General features: G+C 38.2%; 2 non-coding genes across 2 annotated transcripts; both read right to left on the reverse strand.

Moving 5' to 3' along the window:
* Window positions 1–1,440: 1,440 nt before the first annotated feature.
* On the reverse strand, window positions 1,441–1,559 carry LOC141378858 (5S ribosomal RNA). Its single transcript, XR_015515528.1, has one exon. It is a non-coding gene; the product is annotated as a 5S ribosomal RNA (ribosomal RNA).
* A 1,840-nt stretch (window positions 1,560–3,399) lies between these two features.
* Window positions 3,400–3,518, reverse strand: LOC137488371 (5S ribosomal RNA). The gene has a single exon (XR_015515529.1). It is a non-coding gene; the product is annotated as a 5S ribosomal RNA (ribosomal RNA).
* Between the last annotated feature and the right edge of the window lie 13,545 nt (window positions 3,519–17,063).

A 17,063-nucleotide genomic window follows, 5' to 3' on the forward strand; every position in this document is an offset into this window, starting at 1 on the left:
TTCACATAATTCTTCTGTTTCCATTGTTAGTTCGTACTCCTTCCCTTGTCTTGGTCTTAAAGCCAGAATTTTTCCATGTCCACACTTTTCAATCACTGCTTTAATAATATCTTCTGCTCTCACTTCCTGTACATCTTCCACATTAATGATAACTGTTGCCTCCTTTAAATACTTTCTTCCACCTACTTGGCTTTTCCGTTGTCCAGCTCGTTGTCCATTTTCCAGTCCGTTGTCTTTAACCATTCTTGTCTCGTCATCCAGTCCAGTTTCATATTCCTTTCGTGTCTCTGCATCCAGTCCAGGGTCGTTTGCCATCAATCCGTCCTTTGTTTGCTCCATTGCAAAAAAACACACGCAAAAAACCACCCTCCAGCCAGCAAAATGCTGCTGTCAGGTGGTTAAAAAACAAAAATCAAAAACAAAAAAAACTATATCAGTCCACAAAAAATGTAAAACACAAAAAAATAAACAGAAAAAATGGTGGAGAGCCTTCCTCTCCTGACTGCTGCCAGTCACTTCCTTGTTGCACTCTAGCTCCCTCTAGCGTGCTCAGGGTGGTATGGCCGTAAGCGAAGGTCGCAGTCAAAATCTGGCTATTTAAAAGGCAGCGGCGAGAGCAGAATAGCTCACACAGACACAACACCGGGAGGAACAACCCTCCTTGTCCTCTCAAGTGTGTATCTGTCAGCCAGTATTTAAACTTACGATGACAACATTTTACCGGAAGTAAAAGCGGCCGATGCTTGGAAAACTTTAAAGCAGACTTGTGCAGCACACGACTTCTGTACAGATGCTTACCGGCCCCTTCATTAGAGACACCTTATTAGTTCAGAGTTGCTCCCCCCCCACCCCCCCCCCCCCCCCCGTTTTGCCCTCGCAACTGCATTAATTATTTATTTAATTATTTATTCATTAATTCATTCATTTATTTATTTAAATATTTATTTATTTATAAAACAAATAAAATGTAGGACTTGAAAAGGCTCAATATTTTATCCATCTATGTGCACTTGGTGAAGGCACATCAGTAGACCGTGAAAAATGGCATTGAGCATGCCAGTGAGTGAGGTTAAACTACTGTACTGTTGGCTTGCAATATGTGGGGGTACTTTTTGTAAATAAATGGTATGTAAGGGCTTCGGGTCCCCCAAAACTTTGTAAACCCGCGTGGGCTATAGCTTGGGGAGCTTGTAGCACTTGACAGTTCCAGTGCGTGCTGCTATTGAGAGGGAGGGGGAGAGAGAGAGAGGGAGAAGCCTCTCCATCGCCCCCTGGAGGAGGAAAGAAAAAATGACACAGCTGGGCTTTCCCTTGCTGCTCTGAATAGGACAGAAGTCCCAGAGAAAAGCGAATAGGAAGCAATGGAATTGAAAGTTTATAGATAGCAGCAAAGCTGGGAGCTGAAGAAGTGTATTAGCTGACAAATGAAGGAGAACCAAAAGCTTACAGCACCTGGTATTCCCAGGCGGTCTCCCATCCAAGTACTAACCAGGCCCGACCCTGCTTAGCTTCCGAGATCGGACGAGATCGGGCGTGCTCAGGGTGGTATGGCCGTAAGCGAAGGTCGCAGTCAAAATCTGGCTATTTAAAAGGCAGCGGCGAGAGCAGAATAGCTCACACAGACACAACACCGGGAGGAACAACCCTCCTTGTCCTCTCAAGTGTGTATCTGTCAGCCAGTATTTAAACTTACGATGACAACATTTTACCGGAAGTAAAAGCGGCCGATGCTTGGAAAACTTTAAAGCAGACTTGTGCAGCACACGACTTCTGTACAGATGCTTACCGGCCCCTTCATTAGAGACACCTTATTAGTTCAGAGTTGCCGCCCCCCCCCCCGTTTTGCCCTCGCAACTGCATTATTTATTTATTTATTTATTTATTCATTAATTCAATCATTTATTTATTTAAATATTTAAATATTTATTTATTTATTTATTCATTTATTATTTTTATGTTTGTGGCATGCACAACATACCAACTTTTATCCAAATATCTGGACTTAAAGCTCCAATGAACGCTGGACAGAGAAACTCCGTGAACACAAACAATCCGGAGATGTGACTAAACATGAACGTGAGTGCTGTTTTTCTCTACAACAAATGTCATGTTTGTCATGTTACAGATTGCTAATTTTGCACACCTGACCGCTCGTAAAAAGGGTCAGGGGCCAGAGTTTAATCATAAGCAATGAAAGTCCATCACCATTTAACGAATTTGCAAAATAGTCTCGGGCCGCCGGCGATTTTTGTGTGTGAAATGAGCAAAGTTCTATTTTGATACTGGGTAAAAGGCATCACAACATTTTTTGATGGCCTTTTAACAGAGTTTTTCGGCTTTTTAACGGAGCAACTGTGCAAAGTATGAAAAAAACAAACAAACTGTCAATTCACAATATGTTGTGATTCACAAGTGTTTCCCGTTAATTTATGGTTGTGAATTGCATCACGGGACCCTGATCTCTGCTCTGTCGACTTTTGATGTTTAAAATTCAACTCTGCAGTTTAAGGTAACCTAGACGGTGTTGCAGTTTGGAATATTAGAACGTATAGGGAGAAAAAAAAAGTATGGAAAATAACATGTGCTTGTTTTTGTAGCGTGTACAACGACAACCCAGACAATATATCACTTTCAACTAATAACCATGTCTATAAAAGTCACTTTTTCGTACTTTTCGAGGTTAGAAGTTGTTGGGAGAAAGTTCAAGGTCCCAGAATGCAATTCAAAAGCATAAATAAACCGGGGTGGGGGGAGAATTAATAAAAACATGAATCACAAAATACGGAAAACCGCATTTTTACGGAATTTTTTTTTTTTCAGTGTAAATGATGTCATCAAAAGAATTAGTTATTCATATAATGATATTAACAGGCCCTCCGTCTGACGCCCTGTATGCTATTGATTTAAAAATGAAAACAAATAAAATGTAGGACTTGAAAAGGCTCAATATTTTATCCATCTATGTGCACTTGGTGAAGGCACATCAGTAGACCGTGAAAAATGGCATTGAGCATGCCAGTGAGTGAGGTTAAACTACTGTACTGTTGGCTTGCAATATGTGGGGGTACTTTTTGTAAATAAATGGTATGTAAGGGCTTCGGGTCCCCCAAAACTTTGTAAACCCGCGTGGGCTATAGCTTGGGGAGCTTGTAGCACTTGACAGTTCCAGTGCGTGCTGCTATTGAGAGGGAGGGGGAGAGAGAGAGAGGGAGAAGCCTCTCCATCGCCCCCTGGAGGAGGAAAGAAAAAATGACACAGCTGGGCTTTCCCTTGCTGCTCTGAATAGGACAGAAGTCCCAGAGAAAAGCGAATAGGAAGCAATGGAATTGAAAGTTTATAGATAGCAGCAAAGCTGGGAGCTGAAGAAGTGTATTAGCTGACAAATGAAGGAGAACCAAAAGCTTACAGCACCTGGTATTCCCAGGCGGTCTCCCATCCAAGTACTAACCAGGCCCGACCCTGCTTAGCTTCCGAGATCGGACGAGATCGGGCGTGCTCAGGGTGGTATGGCCGTAAGCGAAGGTCGCAGTCAAAATCTGGCTATTTAAAAGGCAGCGGCGAGAGCAGAATAGCTCACACAGACACAACACCGGGAGGAACAACCCTCCTTGTCCTCTCAAGTGTGTATCTGTCAGCCAGTATTTAAACTTACGATGACAACATTTTACCGGAAGTAAAAGCGGCCGATGCTTGGAAAACTTTAAAGCAGACTTGTGCAGCACACGACTTCTGTACAGATGCTTACCGGCCCCTTCATTAGAGACACCTTATTAGTTCAGAGTAGGGTTGTAACGGTATGAATTTTTCACGGTATGATAATCGTCTAAAACAATACCACGGTTTGACGGTTTCGCGGTATACGGTATGTTACAAATGTTACAAAATAATAGAACAGTGAAGCAAATTTGACTTTTTCCAAATAATATATTTTAGTTACTATAAACACCACTTACAATGAACAAATAAAAAAATAAGAAAATAATAAATAATGTGTTAAAGTTCAAATAAAGTCCAAATAAACATGGTGCAAATCCTCAGTAAAAAAATAGATATAAATATTTACTATACTATAAATAGTTACATAACGAAACTAGATTCAATATGGAACATCCTTAGGTTTTATGTGCCAGCATGGATATGGTTGTCAATCGATATGGATATGGATATGGTTGTCTGCAATGCAGACAAACAGCTGCATCTTCATTTGTGTCTTTTGAAAACAGCAAGAGCAGCAGTTCGTCTTTGCTGTGTCACTGTTTTGTCATGTTTCTGTGCTGCTGTGCATGCAAAAGTACTTAGTATGAGAATTATTTCATGCAAAACTTTTTTTTTTTGCGTTTTATTTAGCCGCGCATAAATGTATGCCTATCTCTCATTCCGTGTTGTTCAAAAAGCTTGGTCCACAAACAAAAGCGAAACCTATGCTTATTGGTTGTGATATAGCGAGTTTGAACCAATCTGGGCATGGAGGAGGGACAATGCATCAATGTATCATGTCTGATTTGTCCGGAGACACAGTGACGAGCGTTTCTTTGTCAAATCAGCGTTGTCAAATGTTGATGACGTAACCGCACTGATTCCGGAGCCTCTGAAAGTCCGCGAATGTTATGTGATACAGCACTGGAAAGCTGAGATTCTCTTCTTTATGCCAATCTTTGAATTGTATGAATCGGATCAGCGGATCAAAAGTTATTAAACATTTAAGAGCAATACTTATTTTTAGCCGCGGGCGGCTGTCTCGGTCTTTAAGGGTTAAAACCGTTGATATGCAATTGTTCATGGTATGATAATCGTGCACGTTCAAATCGTGGTAAACCGTCATACCGGTATATTGTTACAACCCTAGTTCAGAGTTGCTCCCCCCCCACCCCCCCACCCCCCGTTTTGCCCTCGCAACTGCATTAATTATTTATTTAATTATTTATTCATTAATTCATTCATTTATTTATTTAAATATTTATTTATTTATTTATTATTTTTATGTTTGTGGCATGCACAACATACCAACTTTTATCCAAATATCTGGACTTAAAGCTCCAATGAACGCTGGACAGAGAAACTCCGTGAACACAAACAATCCGGAGATGTGACTAAACATGAACGTGAGTGCTGTTTTTCTCTACAACAAATGTCATGTTTGTCATGTTACAGATTGCTAATTTTGCACACCTGACCGCTCGTAAAAAGGGTCAGGGGCCAGAGTTTAATCATAAGCAATGAAAGTCCATCACCATTTAACGAATTTGCAAAATAGTCTCGGGCCGCCGGCGATTTTTGTGTGTGAAATGAGCAAAGTTCTATTTTGATACTGGGTAAAAGGCATCACAACATTTTTTGATGGCCTTTTAACAGAGTTTTTCGGCTTTTTCACGGAGCAACTGTGCAAAGTATGAAAAAAACAAACAAACTGTCAATTCACAATATGTTGTGATTCACAAGTGTTTCCCGTTAATTTATGGTTGTGAATTGCATCACGGGACCCTGATCTCTGCTCTGTCGACTTTTGATGTTTAAAATTCAACTCTGCAGTTTAAGGTAACCTAGACGGTGTTGCAGTTTGGAATATTAGAACGTATAGGGAGAAAAAAAAAGTATGGAAAATAACATGTGCTTGTTTTTGTAGCGTGTACAACGACAACCCAGACAATATATCACTTTCAACTAATAACCATGTCTATAAAAGTCACCTTTTCGTACTTTTCGAGGTTAGAAGTTGTTGGGAGAAAGTTCAAGGTCCCAGAATGCAATTCAAAAGCATAAATAAACCGGGGTGGGGGGAGAATTAATAAAAACATGAATCACAAAATACGGAAAACCGCATTTTTACGGAATTTTTTTTTTTTCAGTGTAAATGATGTCATCAAAAGAATTAGTTATTCATATAATGATATTAACAGGCCCTCCGTCTGACGCCCTGTATGCTATTGATTTAAAAATGAAAACAAATAAAATGTAGGACTTGAAAAGGCTCAATATTTTATCCATCTATGTGCACTTGGTGAAGGCACATCAGTAGACCGTGAAAAATGGCATTGAGCATGCCAGTGAGTGAGGTTAAACTACTGTACTGTTGGCTTGCAATATGTGGGGGTACTTTTTGTAAATAAATGGTATGTAAGGGCTTCGGGTCCCCCAAAACTTTGTAAACCCGCGTGGGCTATAGCTTGGGGAGCTTGTAGCACTTAACAGTTTCAGTGCGTGCTGCTATTGAGAGGGAGGGGGAGAGAGAGAGAGGGAGAAGCCTCTCCATCGCCCCCTGGAGGAGGAAAGAAAAAATGACACAGCTGGGCTTTCCCTTGCTGCTCTGAATAGGACAGAAGTCCCAGAGAAAAGCGAATAGGAAGCAATGGAATTGAAAGTTTATAGATAGCAGCAAAGCTGGGAGCTGAAGAAGTGTATTAGCTGACAAATGAAGGCGAACCAAAAGCTTACAGCACCTGGTATTCCCAGGCAGTCTCCCATCCAAGTACTAACCAGTAGAGATGCGCGGTTGGCGGTTATAGCCGCGGACTCCGCGGATAAACCGCGGATCGGGCGGATGACGTTACGAAAAAATAAAATTTTAATTAAATTCGGGCGGGTGGCGGGCGGTTGTTTTATAGGCATAGCTGGCGCACCAACGAAAAAGCCTAGGACTGACTTCACAGAATGGGAGGAGGAATCGGATACACTAATTCTGGATGAAGTACAGAAGTATTCCTCTACAAACTTCCGTATAGACGGATTAGCAGAGGAAAATCTACTTCCTTTTGGGAGAAATAAGGCCAGTCATTCCCACGACTACAGCACCTTTCCAAGAGAATTCTATGCATTTCAGGAACAACTGCTGCGAGCGAGCGCTCCTTTAGTGCAGCAGGGCGCATTCTAGTGGCTATGCAGGCGCTCCCGTCTGAATCCTGACACTGTAGATGCTATTTTATTCCTGCATTGTGCCAAGAAAAAAAAACCTAAGGTCAGGCATATTAAACCAATTAGCCTATGTTATTTAGGCTACACATATGTTCAATATAAACTTTTGAGTTCGGTCAGCTGATAATTTTACGTTCATATTGGTTTAGCCTATTCTATTCTAGACATGTTGGCCTCGCTTTTACGTTCCGAGGCTAAGGTTATTTTGCCAGAATTTCTTTGTCGCAACTGGCGTAGTATTTCGTTATGCTTCAAGTTTGAGGGGAATGGGGATACTCCTAAATCCATGGGTTATTGGGGCACTTGTCATACATACATGCACCTGGTCAGACTTTATGTTCGCTCAAAGAGGAATGGCATATCTATTTTTCTAATTTAATTTCTAATTGTGGGGGTGACTGAGCCTACAAGGCTTAGGCACGATATGACGTTTTTATTAACATTTTTTTCAACTGTTTGCCAAAGCATGCAACTATAGCCTATGCCTACATTAAGATATTTATGTTAATATTTTTTTACTGCCTGTTGTTTCTTTTGGCATATAAAATAGGTATTGTCTGATAGAGATATAAATAAAGGTTCATCTTGTAGCAGAACTGGTGTTGTTTCCGATTTCTACAAGCTCAATAACATCTACAGCAAAAAATAATAAATAAATAAATAAAAAAATAGTCGAAAAACTGTGCCCATTAATTAGATGTGCAAGGCAATCAGGTAGGCTACGTTTTTGGGGTTGCTATGGACAACTACAAATGTAAACATTATTAGGCTATAATGTAAATGACTTATTATTCTATCTATTTCCTAAAAAGTAAAGTAAAAAAGGCATTTAGTAGTAGACTAAATAGCAGCATGTTGAAATGATGTGTCAATGCGTTTTCTATTAGGCTACAATAAAAAAAGTTGTATAGTACAGTGCGTTTAATTTAGGCTATTTATTTACTTTTGTCCCTGTGCGCCGATTGCAGACGGAGTTCACTGCTGATATTCTGAGACCTCGGGTGCTTCTCATTTCTTATTCGTGCATCCTCGCTTCCTTTCCTTGCTTTCTTTCCTCGTGTTTTCACCCCACCGGGATATGAGGGAAGGACGCAAAGAAAAGACTCAAGGACCGAGGAATCGAATCAAGTGAAAAGACACGTCCTCGTATCTTTAGCGTCACTTCAAAGCGTCGTCAATTTATGACTTGCACGTTTGGATTAACTGCATGTCTACATTAAAGTCATTCTCTATTCTATAATGATCAATAAAGAAACATTAATTTAATAATAAAAAGGAATAAGCCATTCAAATAAAGAGCCCAATCAGCAGATGGCGGGCGGGTGCGGTTTTAAAAATTGGTCAAAAATGTTACTGCGGATGGATGATGAATTTTGTCATGCGGTTGCGGATGAAATAATAGCCCATCTGCGCATCTCTACTAACCAGGCCCGACCCTGCTTAGCTTCCGAGATCGGATAAGATCGGGCGTCCTTTTTTTTTTTTTTTCTTTTTATTGAACCAATTTCAATTACAATCTTTTACAGTAAATCATAATAAAACAGACATTAAAAGATCATTTCATATTCAAAAACATTAAACACGTGGTAGTTTCCAGTTCATTTCTTTAAAAACTTGACATTCTTTCTCCGTCAAAATTTTGTGCAGCACACTCAAAATGTTCTCATTTTTATGATATACATACAGTTTTTCCACATATCTCTCTATTTTCCTCTTAAAAATTCCCCATACATCCATCACCATTTTCTCTTTTTTTGCCACAATTCTCCTTTCCCACATTGCATTTTTCATCAGCATTATACATAGGTTTACTATTTTCATTCTTTTCATTGTTCTTATTCCATCCCAACATCACTACTCTGTTCCATTCTGTTTCATTTTCATCCCAGTCTCCAAGTAGTCCTTTAATTAAAACTTTACAATCTTTTAAAAAACCTTCCAATTCTTGACAATATAAAAACATGTGTTAAAAACTCTCTTCTTCTTTTTGACATACTTTACACATTCCACTTTGTTCCATCCCTATCTTGTTTAAAATGACATCAGAAAAGATTGCTTTGTGCCTTATTAAAATTCTAGACATTCGACTTTTGTTTCTACATACCTTCCTTTCATGTTTCCCCATATTTCTTTTGCTTTTACATTTTTGTATTTCTCTATCCAGTATTTGTTTGCTGTTGGTTCTTTAAAAACATTCTCTCTAAAAAAAACAATAAATATTTTTCAAAGTACATTCATTAAAATTACCTATTTTTTCACCTGTTTTCACATACACTTCTTTTGTTTCTTTTTCTTTTTCAAAATTTTCTATGCTTTTTATCCATTCTTTTGGAATCGCCTGTTTAATTATGTCAAGATTTTTCTCAATTTCCCTTCTGTTGTATTCCTCTTTTGCCTCTTCCATTGTGTCTATAACATATTGTTCAGTTAAAAAGCCTTCTTTAAATTCATATAAAATGTCCCGCACTTTTAAAATCCCAACTTCTATCCATTTCTTATAGTATAAAACCTTCCCTTGACTTAAAATGTTGTTCAAGAAAAGAGGTTGGTTTAAAATGTTTTCCCTTCCATGTGGACTATATTCCACTTGTTTTAAAAAATTCCCCCACGCACTTAAAATTTCTCTATAAAATTCAGGTAAGTTTTCTGTCATCCAAGCTTTTGTTTTCATCCATAAAATCCCATCTCCCATGTTAAAATTATCACATTTGTTTAAAAAATATTTCATTGTCTTTTTCCACTCTGCTTTGTTTTCTTTTTCTAGATACTTCTTTATTCTTTTCACTCTTAAACTATTTTTTCTTTGTTCTACGTCTATTAAACCCAGACCACCTTTGTCTATTTCCCCTACGACTGTATTAAACGCAATCCTTGGTGGCTTACCTCCCCATAAAAAATCAGTAAAACATTTTTTCAACCTCTTTTCTATCCACATTGGCATTTCTAAAACATATAAAACATGCCACAATTTAGACTCCATTAAAACATTTAAAATCAAAACTTTTCCTTTTAATGTTAGTGTTCTTAGTTTCCAGTAATTTAACCTCCTTTCGATATCTGTTAAAAAACCTTCCCACATCTTATCTCTCGCTGTTCTGGCATCTTTCCCCAATAAAACCCCTAAAATCTTGATTTCTTTTACTTCTTTGAAATTGGTGCATTCTGCTAAATCTGTTTCCTTTCCAAACTTCATATAAACCGTTTTGTCTTCATTTACTTTACTCCCCGATCCTTTACAAAATTGTTGTACTATTTTCATGGCTTCTTTCACACTCTCTTTTCCTTTTACTATTAATGTAGTGTCATCTGCATATTGAAACATTTTTTTATTTACTTTATTTTCTTCAATCTCAATTCCTTTTATTTTTTTTCTTCGTTGATAGCTAAGCCCAGGGGTTCTGCCACAAGTGAATATAAAAGTGCTGACAGAGGACATCCTTGCCTTATCGATCTTGTTATTTTAAAACATTCTGTTAAAAAGCCATTACATTTAATTTTTGTTAAAATACCCTTATACAAAATATTTATCCATTTTCTAAAAACTTCTCCAAAACCAAACTTTTTGAGTACTTTGAATAAAAACTGGTGTTCAACTCTATCAAAAGCTTTTTCAAAATCCAGACTTATTATATATCCTTGCTCTTTTTTCTCCTTCATATATTTTATGATGTCTTTTATGCTCATTGTTATGTCTGCTATATCTCTTCCTTTTATCGCATAGGCCTGTGTTGTTTTAATTATTTTTGGCATCACTTCTTTTAATCTATTTGCTAAAATTTTTGTTAAAATCTTCAAATCTGTGTTTAACATTGTGATTGGTCTGTAATTTTTTAACAATGTCTTTTCTCCTTTTTTTGTGTATTAATTTCATTAATCCCATTCCCATTCTTTCATTTAGTTCTTCTTTTTGCAGTATTTCTTTAAAAACGTCAGTTAAAATTGGAATTAAAATTTCTTTGAAACATACATAAAATTCACTATTTAAACCATCTATTCCTGGACTTTTCTTTTTGTTCAAGTTTTCTATTGCTTTTCTTATTTCTTCTTCCCTTATTTCTTGGTCGCTTTCTTTTTTTTTCCTCTTCATCTATTTTTGTTTTTATCTGTTTTAATAATTTTGCCATTTGTACTTCATCAACTCCCTGTGTTTTAAATAACTCCTCATAGTATTTTTTGATTTCTTTTAAAATTTCTTCATTTCCTTCTATGCTTTCTTCTTTTGCCCCTTGTATTATCTTTATTGTTTCTGCTTTTCCTTTTTGTCTTTCTAAATCAAAGAAGAACTTTGTGCATTTTTCTCCCTCTACTACATATTTTGCTTTGCTTCTTAGTCTAGCTCCTTCATATTTCTTCTCTTCTATTTCTTTCAGTTTTCCCTCCATTTCTTTTATTTTTTGAATGTCTTTTTCATTTTTTCTAGTTCTTTTTCTAAGTTTTCTTTTATTGTTTTTTCTTAATGTCTTTTATTCTTTTGTATTATCCTACAGAATGTTAATGTTGATTTTTTAATCAGAAATTTGACATTTTCCCACCATAGTCTTTTGTCTTCATTATAAATCTGGTTTCCTTTTTCCTTTTCTATTATTTCTTTTACTTTTTTAACATAGTCTTCGTTTTTTAAAATATCACTATTTAATGTCCATACCCCTGGGCCTCTTTGTATTTCATCTGTATTAAAATTAAAAAATACAAATTTATGGTCACTTAAAACAGTTTCATCGTAGCTTATTTTTTCTATATAAATTTCTATATTTCTTGTGCATAACACATAGTCTATTCTCCATTGGTTTACAAAATTCCCTACTATTTGTCTTCTAGAAAACTCTTTTTTTCTTCCCATTTCTTTCTCTCCAAATGTCTATCATTCCTTTTTCCTCTATTAGTGATTTTAGTTCTTTTCTTCCCGTGTCTGATTTAAAAACCATACCTTCTGTTATGTCCTGTCTGCTAAAAACAGTGTTAAAATCCCCGCATACTATTATTTGTTTATAGTTTTTTAAAAACCTTTTTAATATGTTAAAAAAAAACTTTTCTTTTCACTCTCTTCATTGGGTGCATGCACGTTTACTAAAATAATATCTTTTCCTTCATATTTTATTTCTAAGATCATACATTTTCCTTGTTTGTCTTTATATATTACTTTACTCATTTGCAGTGCATTCTTCTTTATTAAAATTGCTACTCCTCTCCCAGCTTTCGTATCTCCATTACTATAATAAAAGTCCCCATCCCATTCTTTTTTTATATACGTCCATCAACTCATTTTTCCAATTTGTTTCTTGTAAAATAATTATTTCTTCTCTTTTACATTTTTCTTTTACATTTTGGAATTTTCTTAAATCAATTAAACCTCTTGCATTAAAAGACACGCAATTTAAAACCATTAAAAGAAAGAAAAAGGAAATAAACCTCAGCATCTTAGTCCTCTTCTCCTAGGCTCCTCAAAAACTCATAACGATTGTGGCTTTTCAATTGTCCTTTTTTAAAAACTTTTTTCCTGGTAGTTTCCATTTTTGATAACGCTTTTGCTGATCGTCTCGTTTGCCTTTTTTCAAAATTGTCTTTCTCAGTTTCCACTTCATGTTTCTCAGTTTCTCTTTCTGTTTCTTTAGTTTGTTCTTTTAAAACTTCATTTTCTGTTGCATCCAAAATGCTTTTAAAACTGGGTGTGATGTCCATGGGTGTCCATACTAAGTCCTCTTCCTGCTCTGTTTGTTGAATGTCCGTTTCTTTTCTCTTTTTCCCTTTTGTTACTTCCTCATCTGTTATTTCGTCTGTTGTAGTTTGTTGTACTTCAGCTGTTGTTTTTTCTACTTCATTACTTTCATTTTCCCTGTTTCCTTCATGCATTTGCCCGCTCACCTGGTTCTCAACCTCCTCCTCCTTCTCTTCCTCCATCCAGCATTCACACTTATTAATATATTTTAGGCAATCCGGGCACTTTACGGTGTCGCAGTTCTTGGCAAAATGTCCTCTCTCCTCACACTTGTAACATTTAAAATCGGGGCAGTCTTTGACCATATGGTCTGGGCTCATGCACAGCCTACAGGTCTTCACCTGGTTGCTGTGCAATACCCTAAAATACTGCATCCCTTCTGCTGTTTCCAGCTTCGTACTGTATGGGAGAGAGATAACTTCCTTTGGAAACCTTGCTTTAATAAAGTGTGTGCCATCCTCAATCTCTGTACCCGGATAAAGCCTTCTTTTAAAATCTGATATTGGGAAAACTCCCCAGCCCTCTAATTTGTCTAAAATAATTTGATCTTCCAGGTAAGCGGGCAAATGCATGAAGGAAACCACATAATCTCTATTTTGTAAACTTTTAACTTCACAGTTTTCTCCTTTAATTTTTAGTCCATCCAGTAGTTTATCACATGTTTCCTCTGTCTCGAAAGTTATTTCATATTGTTTTTCTTGTCTTGGTCTTATTGCCAGTATTTTGCCATGTCCACATTTTTCTGTTATTGCATTAATAATGTCCAAAACTCTCACCTCTTTTATTTTATCCACATTCAGGATCAATGTTGCTTCTTTCTTGTACTTTTTCTCACTCCTCCTCTCCTGTTGTCTCTCTTGTTGTTGTTTTCCCCATTGCTCTTTATTTGGCGTGTTTGTTTCTCTCACTTGTCCGTTGTTGTTTTCAATTCGTCTTTCCTCTTGTGATGTGGTGCCGTTTCCTTTTTGTCTTTCTCCTGCCAGTCCAGTGTTTTTTTTCTCCTTGTGTTTGTCCCAAAAAAACAGTGCTGTTTCCCCGTGCATCTTGGCTTTTCCGTTGTCCAGCTCGTTGTCTATTTTCCAGTCCGTTGTCTTTAACCATTCTATTCGCGTCATCCAGTCTTGTTTCAGATTCCTTTCGTGTCTCTGCATCCAGTCCAGGGTCGTTTGCCATCAAACCGTCCTTTGTTTGCTCCATAGCAAAAAAAAAAAACACACGCAAAAAAACCACCCTCCAGCCAGCAAAATGCTGCTGTCAGGTGGTTAAAAAAAAAAAAAAAAAAAAAAAAAAAAAAAAAACTATATTAGTCCACAAAAAGTGTAAAACACAAAAAAATAAACAGAAAAAATGTAGGAGAGCCTTCCTCTCCTGACTGCTGCCAGTCACTTCCTTGTTGCACTCTAGCTCCCTCTAGCATGCTCAGGGTGGTATGGCCGTAAGCGAATGTTGCAGTCAAAATCTGGCTATTTAAAAGGCAGCGGCGAGAGCAGAATAGCTCACACAGACACAACACCGGGAGGAACAACCCTCCTTGTCTTCTCAAGTGTGTATCTGTCAGCCAGTATTTAAACTTACAATGACAACATTTTACCGGAAGTAAAAGCGGCCGATGCCTGGAAAACTTTAAAGCAGACTTGTGCAGCACACGACTTCTGTACAGATGCTTACCGGCCCCTTCATTAGAGACACCTTATTAGTTCAGAGTTGCCCCCCCCGATTTGCCCTCGCAACTGCATTAATTATTTATTTAATTATTTATTCATTAATTCATTCATTTATATATTTATTTATTTATTATTTGTATGTTTGTGGCTTGCACAACATACCAACTTTTATCCAAATATCTGGACTAAAAGCTCCAATGAACGCTGGACAGAGAAACTCCGTGAACACAATCAATCCGGAGATGTGACTAAACATGAATGTGAGTGCTGTTTTTCTCTACAACAAATGTCATGTTTGTCATGTTACAGAGTGCTAATTTTGCACACCTGACCGCTCGTAAAAACGGTCAGGGGCCAGAGTTTAATCATAAGCAATGAAAGTCCATCACCATTTAACGAATTTGCAAAATAGTCTCGGGCCGCCGGTGATTCTTGCGTGTGAAATTAGCAAAGTTCTATTTTGATACTGGGTAAAAGGCATCACAACATTTTTTTGATGGACTTTGTAACAGAGTTTTTTGGCTTTTTAATGAAGCAACTGTGCAAAGTATGAAAAAAAAACAACAAACAAACTGTCAATTCACAGTATATTGTGATTCATAAGTGTTTCCCGTTAATTTATGGTTGTGAATTGCATTACGGGACCCTGATCTCTGCTCTGTCGACTTTTGATTTTTAAAATTCAACTCTGCAGTTTAAGGTAACTGTTGTATCTTGAGTTAATAAAGGTAACTTAGACCCAAACGTTCATGCTGGTCATTTATTGGGACACCACCAAGACAATACACATCAAACTGGTAACACACCTGCTGGGCTTCTTCTTAGCCCCTTTATATACTGCACACACCATCAAGTGACACATCGCCCCCTACTGGACAACATTATTATGCTATATTACACTCCTTCCCACATAAATCCAAAGACAGTCCCCCCACATTTCACAACACCAATATTAATCAAGTACAACATATTATTATTATTATTTTTTCACATCACAAAGTCCTTTAAGTGTTTTGGTAGTTTACGCTCCCTCCTTGAGCATCGTAGCACTTCGGTAGACACAGTTTCAGAGTTACTTCTTGGCATCAATTCTGGAGTCAAAGGAGTATTACCTAACTCTTCCAAAGGCTGACTGGAACCAGCAGTTTGCCAGTTTTCCAACTCATCTGTATTCGTTGTAACACACTCATTTGATCTGATGGGAATGCTAGGTGATTCGGTCACATGAACAACCACATCCTGAGATACCGCCTCATCCTCACTTAACTGAACATCCATGCTTGGTTGTTCCATAGGCATTTCCTTTGATCGGCCATGGAATAATTGATCCACATGACGCCTCACTATTTGAGCATTACCCAAAGCCACTGTATAAGGGCCTACTCACACTATGCCATCCGTACCTTGCCCAGGCCCGTTTCCCGGATCATTTGAGAAGTGCGCGTGCGCTGAATCGTGCTCAAGCACGGTTCACTTGGCCGGCCCTGGCCCGGTTGGAAGAGGTGTGCCTGAGTCCGGTTCACTTGGGCTTTGGCGCGGTACGCTTGTGTGTGAGTGCAAAACGCGCCAAAGCCCGAAACTGAAAGCGAGACGTGACTTGTGAGGCACTGTTTCATATGGATTTATTAATAATTCTTACTGTTCAGTGAACGCAAACTGCCGTAGTTTATTAAAGACGCAAACCCCTCACTGCACGACAGCTGCGCAGCTTCAGCAGACCTCCTCATTCCTGTAGCATGAGAGCTTAATGATTGTTTATGAGCGCCAAAAGTGGCGGATCTCTTCAGCGAAATATCTGACTGCGTGTCCCCGCATCCCTAAGGACTGTTTGGCGAAATATTTGACGGCATATCAAACGACTGAAACAATATAACTAGAGAAATCTCCACTGTGCTGCTGAGTGAGAGAGTGCTTCTCACAGAACAGAGCAGCAGCGATGACGTAAGCGTGCCGAAGCCCGTTTGTGGTGTGAGCGCGGGCCGTCGGGGGAGACAGGAGGGGGGACAAGTGTGCTTTGGCCCGGTTCGAGGCAACTGTACCTAGTGTGAGTACGGCCTAAGAGACTGGTCCTGTAATGTCCTGGATTGTTCCATACACCCATTTTGGTCCACACCCAAAATTCTGAGTATACACGGAGTCTCCAATCTGAAAAGAATGAGATTTCACGTTGATCATAATACTCCTTCTGTACTTGCTGCTTCACTTCCATTTTACCAGTGAAGTCTGGGTGCATCTTGTCTAGCGTGCAACGCAATTTCCGACCCATCAACAATTCAGCAGGAGACAATCCATTTGTAGATTGAGGTGTAATGCGATAATTAAACAAAACTCTCTGTACCTTCGTCTCCAGGGTGTCCCCTGAACTCCTCTTCAAAAAGTCTTTAAAAGTTTGCACAGCTCGCTCTGCCAACCCATTGGATGAGGGGTGATACGGTGCAGAAGTCATATGGGTTATTCCATTCTTAGACATAAATGCTTTACTGGCTTCACTTACAAAACACTGAGCATTGTCAGACAGACACAAATATTTCAGGAATTCCATGTACACTAAAACTCTTACAAAACAGTCCAAAGTAGCTGCTGTGGTTGCTGAATGTACTACATATGCATCAATCCACTTGGAATGAGCATCAATTAGAATTAAAAACCATTTACCTTGGAAAGGGCCGGCATAATCCATGTGAATTCTCCTCCAGGGTTGTCTAGGCCACTCCCAGGGATGAAGTGGGGCTTTCACAGGATTTTTCCGATGTTCTTGACAAACCTTACAATCT

This window comes from Danio rerio, chromosome 18 (genome assembly GCF_052040795.2).
Source record: "Danio rerio strain M-AB ecotype USA chromosome 18, GRCz13ab, whole genome shotgun sequence".
In the NCBI taxonomy this organism is placed as follows: domain Eukaryota; kingdom Metazoa; phylum Chordata; class Actinopteri; order Cypriniformes; family Danionidae; genus Danio; species Danio rerio.